Source organism: Bos indicus, chromosome 9, assembly GCF_029378745.1.
Source record: "Bos indicus isolate NIAB-ARS_2022 breed Sahiwal x Tharparkar chromosome 9, NIAB-ARS_B.indTharparkar_mat_pri_1.0, whole genome shotgun sequence".
In the NCBI taxonomy this organism is placed as follows: Eukaryota; Metazoa; Chordata; class Mammalia; order Artiodactyla; family Bovidae; genus Bos; species Bos indicus.
Window position 1 is genome coordinate 27,052,080 of NC_091768.1, and position 13,943 is coordinate 27,066,022.

A 13,943-nucleotide genomic window follows, 5' to 3' on the forward strand; every position below is an offset into this window, starting at 1 on the left:
ACCAGAGTGAGAACAGCTTAATGCTTAGCAGAGCCATTTCTGATGCCCAGCTCAAGTCATGAGTAATGGTTGAAACAGATTTCCTGAGCCCTGGGGCTGATGTATGTTAGCCAGGAGGCATAGGCATCTTTTGATTATGTACTTGTTCAGAAGGAGCTCCTTTTTATATGTACACAAGGTACTTTCTATGCTGCCAGGAGTCTTGCTGAAAACAATATAAGCACTCTTATTTAGGGCATTGTTATATGCTGGGCTCCCTGCTTGAAGACATACACAGAGCCTATGTCAACATGTATGTATACATTCATATATGCTAATGTATTCATAGACACACCTGTGTATATTTATTCATGTATGTATCAGGTACATATGTATATATGTGTGTTCTTATCCCTGTACAACCCTGCCTTGGAGGATTTTTATATGTCCATATAAGTGTGTGTACACATATGTACAGGCATATCTCAGAGATATTGAAGATTCAATTCCTGACCATTGCAATAAAGTAAATATCACAATAAAGTAAGTCACACAAATTTTTTTTGTTTCCCAGTCATAAAAAGTTATGTTTAACCATGGACAAATGAAAAGGTAATTGACTGAATGTAAGAAAATATTTGCAAATGATATGGCTAATAAAGTGTTTATATCCATAATATATAAAATAGCTCATACAACTTAATATAAAAAATTGGGTAAAAGAGCTGAATAGACATCTTCCGAAGAAGATATACAGATGGCCAATAGGCATATGAAAAGGTACTCAACATGACTAATCATCAGAGAGATGCAAATCAGAACTCCAGTGAGATGTCACCGCACACTTGTCAGAATGGCAAGGATGTAAAGAAGAGGGAACCCTTGGACACTGTTGGTGGGAATGTAAATTGGTGCAGCCAATGGGAAACTGTATGTAGGTTCCTCTGAAAACAAAGAAACAAAACAAATATATGATCCCATAATCCCACTCCTGGTATACAGACAAAGAAAGTGAAACACTAACTTGAAAACATACATGTACTCCAGTGTTCATAGCAGCATTATTTACAATAGCCAAGATACGGAAGCAACCTAGTCCATCGACTGATGAATGGAAAGAAGATGTGGTATAGATGTACAATAGAATAGTACTCAGCCTCAAAAAAGGATGAAATTCTGCCAATATGAATGAATCTAGAGGCTATTATGCTCAGCAAAATAAGTCAGATAGAAAAAGACAGTACTAAATGTTATCACATATATTTGGATTCTAAAAAAAATGAGTATAACAAAAACAAACTCACAGATATAGAGAACAAACTAGTGGTTACAAGTGGGAACAGGGAAGGGAGAAGGATAGGAGAAGAAGAGGTACAAACTACTGTGTAAAAAATAAATAAGTTGTAAGGATATATAGGGGCTTCCCGGTGCTGCTCGTGGTAAAGAACTCACCTGCCAATGCAGGAGACATAAGAGACATGGGTTTGATCCCTGGGTTGGGAAGATCCCTTGGAGAAGGAAATGGCAACCCACTCCAGTATTCTTACCTGGAGAATCCCATAGACAGAGGAGTCTTATGGGCTACAATCCATGGGGGTCTCACAAGAGTCAGACAAGGATATATTGTACAGCATGAGGAAATACAACCATTATTTTATAATACCTTTAAATGGAGTATAATCAACAAAATATTGCAGCACTATGTTGTATACTTGAAACCAATTGAATATTGTAGGTCAAATATATGTCAATAAAAATAAAAGCTATGTTTACATAGTACTGTATTCTATTAAGTATAAAATAGCATTAAGTCTAAAAAAGTACATAACTTAAACAAAAAATACTTTATTGCTAAAAAATGCTAACCATCCTCTGACAATGCCAGGTTTTCACAGACTTCCAATCTGCAAAAGTGGAAATATCTGTGAAGCACAATACAGCAAAGTATGCCTGTAACCTGTTATCTCACAAAAATCTTCCTTGGAGATTTTATACTCTATTTTACAAATAAAGGGAATGAAAGTTTGGAGTCAGAAGTTAATCTCCAGAGTTGCCCAACAAGTATAAGAAAGCAATGGAATTCTGACCCAAGTCTTTGACTGCCACAAAACCTCTTTTCTTATTACCATCTAGTGAAAGTCGCTCAGTCGTGTCTGACTCTTTGCAACCCCATGGGTAGCCTGCCAGGCTCCTCTGTCCATGGAATTCTCCATGCCAGAGTACAGGAGTGGATAGCTGTTCCCTTCTCCAGGGGATCTTCCCAATCCAGGGACTGAACCCAGGTCTCCTGCATTGCAGGTGGATTCTTTATCATCTGAGCCACCAGGAAAGCCCTACTACTGTCTAAGGTAGTATGACATAAATTCTTAAAATGTCCTATATTCCTAAGGAGACTGAATCTCAGAGCCATCCTACGTGTGTGTGCTCAGTCACTCAATCATGTCAGACTCTTTGTGACCCCATGGGCCATAGTTCACCAGGCTCCTCTGTCCATGGGATTTTCCCAGCAAGAATACTCGAATGGGTTGCCATTTCCTCCTCTAGGGCATCTTCCAGCCCCAGGGATCAAACTCGTGTCTCCCACATCTCCTGTTGTGGCAGGAGGATTCTTTACCAGTGAGCCACCAGTAATTTGTCTTTTCCAACTCTATTGGGGATTGGAAGCCCAGAAATTCTGATTGAAACATAGAGACAACAATAATAAAAAATAGTAAATAATTTTTCTGATTATAGTAGATAACGACTTAGGAACAAACTTGTAATCCTGGATCACCTAAGAGTTTTAGGGTTTCACTAATTCCATATATAGAAGTGTTAAATCACTCAGTTGTGTCCAACTCTGTGTCACCAAGGACTATAGCCCACCAGGCTCCTCTGTTCATGGAATTCTCCAGGCAAGAATACTGGAGTGGGTTGCCATTACTTTCTCATGTTCCCCTTGAATTTGGTTGGTTGACTTTTCTCCTTGAATTAGTTTGGACTTATCTGTATTCCATAAATGTAGTTAAGTAAAAAGATTCCATTTGATGTCTGCTTCAAAACGTAAGTTCATAGAATTCTTGGTACTTAGGATAAACTTCGTTTAGAAGCATAGACCATAAATATTATAGATGAAAGGAATCCTTGAAATAATCCCAATTAAAGGTTCCTGCACTGTGAGTTCATGAAACTAATGGGTTCCTGAGGGTCCCAAAGTGGTTTCTAGGATACACAGCATCTTTTTGAAATGAAATTATTTCTGACTATGTTGATTTCTCTGAGTAGCTATTCCATAACTTTCTGAGTTAGCCATGATCTAATGATTTTAGAAACATGTATCAGTCTAACTACCTTTAAAAAAAAAAAAAAAAGGAAATGTAACCAGAGCTGTCACTTAGGTAGTTGGGAAGTGCACTTAGGCTCAGTGTTTCTAGATTGGTCCTCTTGACATATCTTATGTTGACTTCCTATGCTAAGCCCTTGAGCTATTGAAGATTTCATCACAGAGTGCTGGGAAATTGTCTATAATCTTAACCACTATTTTGAGTTTTTCTAAACATGGCTGCGAAGAGTTGACTCATTGGAAAAGACTCTGATGCTGGGAGGGATTGAGGGCAGAAGGAGAAGGGGACGACAGAGGATGAGATGGCTGGATGGCATCACTGACTCAATGGATGTGAGTCTGGGTGAACTCCGGGAGTTGGTGATGGACAGGGAGGCCTGGCGTGCTGCTATTCATGGGGTCGCAAAGAGTCGGACATGACTGAGCAACTGATCTTATCTGATCTGATTGGTTATAAAATTTTAAAAAGCCACCTTATCTCATTTTAAGTAATCTATATACAGTATTATTTATAATATTTAATATGATAATTTATTTGTAACACTTCATTTTATATTTTTGCTACTATATACAGTTTTCATTTCCTTAGAGATTCTAAAATTCAAGATTCTCATGCAGTTTCCAGTTCTGCCTTTATATAGATTAAAATCCAATTTTATAAACTACAATGGAAATAGAAGATATATTGTTATTCATAATTTATCTTATTACTCATATTTATTTATTGTCCTTTCTCTATTGCATGACATTTTTTCCAATTCTGAGTATAGACTAAACAGGTTCCTTTTTTTTTTCTTTTTCTGGGTCTGAATTAGAAAGTCAAAAGTTTAAAATATATTTACCTTCATTTAAATTGGAAATATAAGTGCTAAGAAATATAAGTCTTAATGCTCAGAGTTGGAAAGATAAGCTGTAATGCTATTTTCACCCTATTTTCTGACTTGATTTGCTCTATTACCTGCACTTACTGTTTTGTGACTCAATTCCCACATTTCTTGGATGTGATTATCTCTTAGTGAAATGCATATGACATATAGATGCAAAACACATTTTCTTTCCTTTTATTCTTTCATGGCTATGGCACATAAAGTGATGTTGGCGAAAATAAAATTCACATGATCAAAACTTGACAGATTCACTGCAGTAGAGGCATTTTACGATAAAGCAGTTATGATTTATGCTTTGTTAGTCTGACTGGTATTACAGTTTACATACGGTGTGTCTTATACAGAGTAGCTGATTACCACTGTTATTAGCAGGAATATTTTAAACATAAATAACATAAAGGGAAATTGATGCCATATAAAACTATTTGATCATATATCACCCACACATATTTTCAATGGAGTCAAATATTATATCAAAATCACACATCTTTCTTAGTAATTATGAATCATAGAAGCCAGTCTTATTTTTCTTAAACAGGATCACAAAATAAAATCAGTTCTGTGATGGCAACTGTTACTTTCCCTATTCTTTGCTTAAATAAAGAATTAAAAAGATTCTGTCAAAAGTTCCACCTGTCAGAATGTAAAACTCCCAGGGATTCACTAGTCCACACAAACACAAAGATGGAGGAGCACGACCCATGTGGTTTACACTTTGGTATAGTGTATGTTTGTGTTTTCAAAGGCAGTTGGACATGCTCCGAGAAATTGTACATTTTAGACATCGTATTGTTATTAAATTATGAAGGAATTTTACTGCACACTTTAGAAAATATATCGGACCAAAACTGTTTTGAGAATCAAAAACAAATCATTTAAACTAATGACATCTATTATGAGATGTCAACCATAATCAGTTTCAATTAGACTCCCAAAGAATGTCAGAGTGGCTCAGTCCTTGAAGGAATTGCTATGGTTAAAGATCTGTCTGCATGCTCATTATAAGTTTAATTTTTGAAAGGTTTATAACTCAGCCAGTTTAATTTGCTTTGGGAAGAGACTTAGCACTCTGCTTTCTAACCCAGATATATTTTTGAGGGTTTAAAGTGTATATATTTAAATTGCTTTGGCTTTTCAGTTATGTGAACTTTTCTTTATTATTGTCTCCCTAACAAACATTTTTCACTTTTCACTTTCATGCATTGGAGAAGGAAATGGCAACCCACTCCAGTGTTCTTGCCTGGAGAATCCCAGGGATGGGGGAGCCTAGTGGGCTGCCGTCTATGGGGTCGCACAGAGTCGGACACGACTGATGTGACTTAGCAGCAGCAACAAACATTTTTAGATTTTTATACCTAATCATTCCCCATAAAAATTTTAATCCCACTGATATCCTTACATCTGTATCTGTACTAAAGCTCTTTGGAAGGCCTTGAACACATATCATAACTAATCTTTTAAAATTCTTACCTCAATAAACCAATTTTTGCTGTCTTGAGAGAAAACTGCAACCCCACTGAGACATGCATGATCTATAGCAACACTATCGATCTTTGGAGATCCACAGATTTCAAGATTTCTTTATTTATCAATGAACACATAAAGGAATTTCTTAAAGTCAGAATAAATTCTAAAAGAATGAAGTTCACTTATCATCTGCTTTGATATAAAATGACCTGGTAATAACCTTTCAAAATAATTCTTCACTAAATCTTTCAAATAGGTAGGACACACTTCTGTACCTACCTTTCAATACAGATTAAAAAGTCTGGATGAAAGATTTGGAAAATAGAATTTAGAACAATTAACTTATTAGCAGCTGATTAAGATAATACTGTCAGAGATTTAAATGAATTAAAATTTTTACTTGATATTGGCAGATGCAATTGAATTACTCTAAACAGGAATTTGACAAATTGATATCTAATACAGTAGGAGATAAAAATATCTGCATTTATAGAATAAAACAATTTTAGAGCAGGAAGAGAACTGTGGTCCATTCTTTCCTGATACTTTTACAATGCTGTAGAATCTGAGAGCCAAGTGTATTATCAGAGTCATATAATGCCAGCTCAAGCCTGGGAGTAAGATTTTCTTCTTCACAGCCCTGAGTACTTGTCATAATTCTTAAGATAATGTCTTTCCTTTGGAATGTCCCACTGTATAAAAATTTGATATCTCTAACTTTCCAGGAAATAAATCACTTATAAACAGTGTTCTTCTACATGTCTAGTGTCACTTCCAACAAGAGTTTATAAGCTTCTGTGAACTCTCTTTGGATTGCACAATCTCTTCTTTGACATATATAAGTCATACTAAATGATCGTTGTATTGAGTTCAATATTCGGTTGATCAGTTCAGTTGACCAATTCAATTGATCATTGACTCAATATTCAAAAAACTAAGATGATAACACCTGGTCCCATCACTTCATAGCAAATAGAAAACAATAGCAACAGTGACAGACTTTATTTTCCTGGGCACCAAAATCACTGCAAATGGTGACTGCAGCCATGAAATTAAGAGACACTTGCTCCTTGGAAGAAAAGCTATTACCAACCTAGACAGCATATTAAAAAGCAGAGAAATTGCTTTGCCAACAAAGATCCATCTAGTCAAAGCTGTGGTTTTTCCAGTAGTCATGTACAGATGTGAGAGTTGGACCATAAAGAAAGCTGAGCACTGAAGAATTGATGCTTTTGAACTGTGGTGTTGGAGAAGACTCTTGGGAGTCCCTTGGACTGCAAGGAGATCAAACCAATTAATCCTAAAGGCAATCAGTTCTGAATATTCATTGGAAGGACGGATGCTGAAGCTGAAGCTCCAATACTTTGGCTACCTGATGCGAAGAACTGACTGATTGGAAAAGACCCTAATGCTAGGAAAAATTGAAGGCAGGAGGAGAAGGGAATGACAGAGGATGAGATGGTTGCATGGCATCACCAACTCGATGGACATGAGTTTGAGCAAGCTCTGGGAGTTGGTGATAGACAGGGAAGCCTGACATGCTGCAGTCCTTGGGGTTGCAAAGAGTTGGATACGACTGAGAGAGTGAACTGAACTGAATTGATCATTTATAAGGCAACTTAAAGCTTCCTTCTTGTGAAAGTTACTAGATTTCAGAAATTTGTTATTGAGAATGATTTCATACAGTCTAGGGAAATTGCAGACATTAGGTTTCTATCAGCAAATCAATGATAATAAGTAGAATAATTTCAAAGGAATTTTAGGAATAAAAATATCTTTAGAGATGACTTCTCAAAGCAAATTCAAGTGGAGAAACTTAAGGTCCTACTTCTAGTAAAGCTGATGCTAAAAACAAGCTATTGATGATGATGATGGTACCTCAACTTCTTAGAAATAAAGCAAGTCTAGAATTGCATTTTTAGTTATAAAATACTATAAAATTTAATAATCATCAAGAAAAGTAAAGATATGAAAGGTCAAATACTTGTACATAATCTGAATAATACCTGCTCCTTTACATTTCACATACTCTTTTCACATACTGTAGGCTTCTTCTAATGTACTTGGAAACCTACGAATCAAGGTCTGAAGGTGCTGTAACAGTAGCCAATGTTGAACTTTATAGTTTTTTCTCTTTCTAGCTGAAGAGTAAGTTGTAGCTGGCAGTAAGCCATCTGTTCATTAAATATTTTAAACCCTGAAATAAAAGGCATCTCAATATGCTGTGCAGACATTCCAAAAAACAAAACAAAACTTCATTACCACACTTAAACTGAATCAGCATTTAACAAGGTATTAGCAAGGTCTATGCATTGTGATGAACGAACAAAGCAAATGACTTCAAAATGTGAGCAATGGTGCCAGATTCTAAAATGCATTCAAATGCTTTGAGGTTAAAAAACTGTCTTGCTGTATATTGATTTCAGCAAATAAGTGATTCAATACAATTCAATAAAATAAAAAATTTAAAGCTTTTAATTGTTCACCCACTTCCATGCCATGATTTTTGCCACTGACAGAAATCTTTCTGCCATATCACTATATAAAGGATTGCACTGTAGGCGTGCTTTTGCTGAGACAATATGGTAGGGAAAACTCAATGTGATGACCCATCTCATCCCAGAAATTGTTAAGTTCCCATGTGATTTCCTAAAACAAAATTTTTATTTTATAATAGTTTTAAATTTAGCAAAAGGTTGTGAAGACAGTACAAAGAGTTCCTGTATGCCTTACAACCAGTTCCCCTATTATTAACATTTTACATTCAGTTCAGTTCAGTCTCTCAGTTGTGTCCGACTCTTTGCGACCCCATGAATTGCAGCATGCCAGGCCTCCCTGTCCATCACCAACTCCCCAAGTTCACTCAAACTCACTACCATCGAGTCGGTGATGCCATCCAGCCATCTCATCCTCTGTCGTCCCCTTCTCCTCCTGCCCCCAATCCCTCCCAGCATCAGAGTCTTTTCCAATGAGTCAACTCTTCGCATGAGGTGGCCAAAGGATTGGAGTTTCAGCTTTAGCATAATTCTTTCCAAAGAACACCCAGGACTGATCTCCTTTAGAATGGACTGGTTGGATCTCCTTGCAGTCCAAGGGACTCTCAAAAGTCTTCTCCAACACCACAGTTCAAAAGCATCAGTTCTTCGGTGCTTAGCTTTCTTCACGGTCCAACTCTCACATCCATACATGACCACTGGAAAAACCATAGCCTTGACTAGACGGACCTTTGTTGGCAAAGTAATGTACGGTACATTTGACAGAACTACTAAGTACACTTCAATACATCATTATTAATCAGTATCCCTACTTTATTCAGATATCCTTAGTGTTTACCTAATATCCTTTTTCTGTTTCAGGATTGCATGTGGAGGACCACATTATATTTAGTTATCAAATCTCCATATACTCCTCTAGATTATGACAGCTTCTTAGACTTTCCTTGCTTTGGATGACCTTGACAGTTTTGAGGAATACTGGTCAGACAATTTTCATCATTTTGCTCAATTTGTGTTTGTCTATTATTCTTAGGATTCAACTGGGATAATATGTTTTTGGGGAAGAAGACCACAAATGGAAAGCACAATTCTTATCACATCCTATCAAGACTACCTGCTATCAACATGACTAGTGATTTTAACCTTGATCATCTGACTGAGATGGTATTTATAAGTTTCTTCACTGTAAAGATACTTTTCCTCCCATATCCATATTATACTCTGGAAGGAAGTCACTCTGGGTAGTCTCCACTTAAGGAATGGATAGTTATGCTCCACCTTCTGGAAAGCATAGTATCTATAAATGTGATTTGAAATTTTCTGCACAGGAGAGTATTTCTCCAATCTACCTATTAAATAATTTATTTATATTAGTATAGACTCATATTTGAGTTTTAATCCAATACTGTTATTTAATTTTTTCTAAGTTGTTCCAGCTTTGGCCATTTGGAGCTCTTTCTATTGGCTCCTACATTCTTTTGGCATGCCCTCATTGGTGTGTGTGTGTGTGTGTGTGTGCTTTCTTACTTTCTGTACTACCAGATATTCTACACTCATTTTGCATATTCTTTGCTGTAACCCTAGAATCAGTCATTTCAAGGAACCATTGGCTCCTTTTATTTGAGATTGGCATTAAAAAACGATGGGTATGCTGAATGCATCATCTAGTTTTTATTTGATAAATATAGTGAGGTTTGTCAAACAACATTGTTTTCTGGTCTATTAGTATAACTAATACTAAGACAAATATTCTTCTTTTAAAAGCCATTTCCTTATACCTGTTAATATAGAATATACTCGACCTGTAAACACTTTAGGAAACAGCTTTCTGTGCTTTATTTAAGAGGAGGACAATCATTGTGAGATGAGCATAATATTTACTGATATAAGAGGAAACTTGCTGCTTGGGTTAGAATTGTCCTTCTCACCTTTCACCCGTGTTAGCAGATAATAGGCTTTGTGCTCATCGCCTCAAGGGAGAAACTGTGGCAGAGCAGAACCCAAAATAACTTGCTAGTCTCCCTGGGTTTGTGTTCAAAGCACTGAAGACCTTTGTAAAAAGATAATTATTGACATTTTCAAGGCGTTTTGACCAGATCATGAAAGAAAACCGTGGAATTCTCTCCCAAACATCCAAAGAGGATGAGAGTGAGATAGAGACAAAAGCCAGAGAAAAGTATTTTAGAGGATTAGGCAGAGGTAGTGCTACTGGGGAAGTGCCAGACAGGTAATTTGAGGCAGACAGGATCACATGCATCTGGCAAAAGATTCTTGGCTCTCACAGGCAGTACCAAGTAGCAGAAAACTAACAGGCCCCCAGAAGTGATGAAATAGACATGTCATGGCTAACCTGCATGGGCCATTCATCAGAGCAGATGGCCCAACTTCCTCCTCTTCCTCAGTATCCTGACACCGTGGAAGACATTGGGGACACAGCAGAAACCTGGTGTGGGCCCTTAAAGGGAGGTTCAGAGTTAAAACACTAAGTTGGGCTTTGGAACACTAAGGCATATTTCTAGTTCATTTGCCTTTGTGGACAAAGACTTATACCCACAGTAGCTCTTATATTCTCCTTACTTTGATTAAGGATTAGAGCAAATCTATCACCCCTTGAAAGAGATTTATAAGGGATGCTTTTTAAGTACTTGGGATATTTGACAGAAAGAATTAGTGCAGAGTGGTACAGCTTTTCCTTAAGATTATTTAATTTTGGTTGGAAGTCTGAGACCCAATATTAATAAAGTGCTTCCAGCCCAAAGGGTGACACAGATTAAGAAGGTTGAGTATGTGGTTAAAAACAGATTTTTATGTTTTTGATGTTGTCAAAATAACTGCCATGAATAGAAGGCTGCCTAAATTTATATCTGGGGCTCACTGTTTTCAGGAGATATTGTTTCAGGACCTCTGGTTGTCTGCATTTCAATGTCATGTGTGTGAAAGAAGGAAAACAGGGGTACAAATAGTCTCCACTTCATTGTATTAAGTGGAGTGAGTTCCTATTTGCAAACAGGTTGGAATATAGTAAGCAAGATATAAGTGATCCCTGAATAAAGATAAGTTACTTGAGCTACATAATTAGGTGCCGTCTTCATATATACTTCCTCTGTTAGCACAGTGCATGTAACATCGTTTAAAAAAGGAGATCTCTCTGAACAATTTAAAGTTCTAACACTGACTAATACCTAACTGGTTTCTAAACTTTATATCTGAGAATTTTGATTATATTTTTGCTTTTGATTATTTTAGCAACTAATACTATGCCTTAAACATGCCTGTCAAAAATCAGGCATGTTTTTTTCTTTTGTTCTTAAACACCATGCACACACATACACACTTGCATACAGGTGCCTGCCTGAGTTCATTAAAGAAATAGGTTTGATAGATTTAAAGCTTCCTTCAAGCCTTTTGAATGAGATTCACATGGCTCAGTATTTGACCAAGAGGCAGATGCTAGTCAGAGCTTGGCTTACTTAGAAAAAAACACATTTTTTTTCTTGTAAGATATAAACACCAAAGAGATAGACGTTTTTACTTTGGGGCTGAAAAGATTTCCATATCTTGCCAATTAGGATTAGCTTTGTTTTAAAGTCCAAGGATGAGAAATTCTTTTTCTGTGCATTCTTTATACACACGCATGGACATGTACCCGTACACTTCAGGCCTGGAAGCTCTGTGAACAGGCATCTTCATATTAAGGAATTAGAAAAATCTATCTTTACATAAATGTCTGCGAAGCCCTTTAAAAATCAGTGCTTTAAGTTTTTCAAAGATTTATTTATTTAGTTTTGAAAAAAAAAAAAGCAAGTACCTCATCAGTTCTCTCACAAAAAAATCTTCAAATGCTTTTGGGAAAGAAATGAATTTTAAAGTGTGTTCAGTCATACTTTATTCAAGCAAAGCAGTGGGAAAAAAGTCTTAGAATCAGAACTACAGCTCACCATAATCTGGTTAAAATTATCTCCAGCACCACCTGTCATTATTAATATGTAGGAGAAGGAAAACTACCTTCCGCCTGAGCACATGGCCCATCAGCCCGTCGGTACTCTGTCTTATCCTGATGGCAGTTACATTTTCAATTCTTCTTGAACTTTCATATATTCGTTGAAGGCAGCTCATGGTTTAATTTAAATGTGTTTTAAGGAACATTTCATTAGCATTTACATCTACTCATGGAAGAAAATCCACAGGTCTTTTACATTTTCTGTCTCTAACTTCTGTTAAATTTGCAAGCTTAACCATTTTGCTTGGCTTAAAAAAGCTGTTATGTTGTTTTGGAAAGTGATAATATACTAAAGCATAAGCACCAAAGTATCAATTGTGAGACTGATTCTTAGCAGAAACTAGAGATACGTGCTCTAAAACCTGGATCTGAAAATAACTCATAATTAGAAAGAAACAGATAAAGTGAGGCCATCTTGCTCAGACCCACAAAACTGAGATGCACGTTAATGAAATCCATCTTTTAATTTTGCTGACTTCAGTTCATGTCAAAAGTAGCTGAGCTGCATGTCTAATACCCACTTCTATGGCTTGAGAAGTTTCTCTACAAACTCTTATAAAGAACTTATTTTGGGATAGCTCTAGAACATTCTAGTCTAGATTATGTGTTGCCTGATGTCCAACTGGATCAAAAAAACACTGGATTTAATCTGGAGTGAACTATCTATATGTATAATAAAATATTCTTCTTCATAGGTATAGGAACCTATATAGTGCTGTGCTTAGTGGTTCCATCATGTCTGACTCTTTGCGACTCTATGGACTGTAGCCCACCAGGCTCTTCTGTCTATGGAATTCTCCAGGCAAGAATACTGGAGTGGGTTGCCATAGCCTTCTCTAGGGGAATCTTCCCAAACGAGGGATCAAACCCAGGTCTCTCGCACTGCAGGTGGTTCTTTACTGTCTGAGCCGTGAAGGAAGCCTTAAGATTGACTGGATCTTTGATCTCCCTATACCCTTTTTGTAGGCAGGAAAAATCACAGAAGGTCCCACTGGGATTTGAACCCAGGATCTTCTGTTTACTAGGACAGGTGCTTTAACCAACTAAGCCACAGAGGAGGTCTCCAAATAGTTCTACTGCTTGCAGTTTGCAAGCATAGCTACTGACACAAGTTATGGTGAAGAAAGTTACTTTGATACCTACAACATTTATTCAATATTTAACACCTAGTATGTATTAGTCATGATGTCCTTTTTTGCCTTCTTTAAAATATGTATATTTTTCATTTTTAATTGAAAAAATTTCCCATGCTAGTGAGGTTATGCTCAAAATCCCTCAAGCTAGGCTTCAGCAGTAAATGTACTGAGAACTACCAGATGTACAAGCTGGGTTTAGGAAAGGCAGAGGAATGAGAGTTCCAATTGCCAACATTCGCTGGATCATAGAGAAAGCGAGGGAATTCCAGGAAAACATCTGCTTCTGCTTCATTGACTATGTAAAGCCTTTGTGTGGATCACAACAAACTGTGAAAAATTTTTAAGGAGATGGGAATACCAGACCACCTTGCCTGTCCCCTGAGAAACTTGTATACGGTCAAGAAGCAATAGTTAGGACCTTACATGGAACAACTGACTGGTTGAGAAATGAGAAAGGAGTACAACAAGGCTATATATCATCACCCTGCTCATTTAACTTATATGCAAAGGACATCATGTGAAATGCCAGGCTGGATGAAGCACAAGCTGGAATTAAGATTGTCGGGAGAAATATCAACAACCTCAAATATGGAGATGACACCACCCTTATGGCAGAAAGCAAAGAGGAACTAAAGAGCTTCTTGATGAAGGTGAAAG

The 13,943-nt window shown here is 36.8% G+C and overlaps 1 protein-coding gene and 1 long non-coding RNA gene across 2 annotated transcripts in view; one reads left to right on the top strand and one right to left on the bottom strand.

The window, feature by feature from the left end:
• LOC109563760 (uncharacterized) overlaps positions 1-9,585 on the top strand; it is a 109,560-nt gene extending 99,975 nt beyond the window's left edge. The window contains exon 5 of the long non-coding RNA XR_002181390.2: positions 9,184-9,585. This is a non-coding gene — a long non-coding RNA (uncharacterized lncRNA). The remainder of the gene's footprint in view (positions 1-9,183) is intronic.
• Positions 1-13,943, bottom strand: part of NKAIN2 (sodium/potassium transporting ATPase interacting 2) — a 1,176,020-nt gene that overhangs the window by 394,869 nt on the left and 767,208 nt on the right. The gene's annotated exons all lie outside the window — the stretch shown is intronic.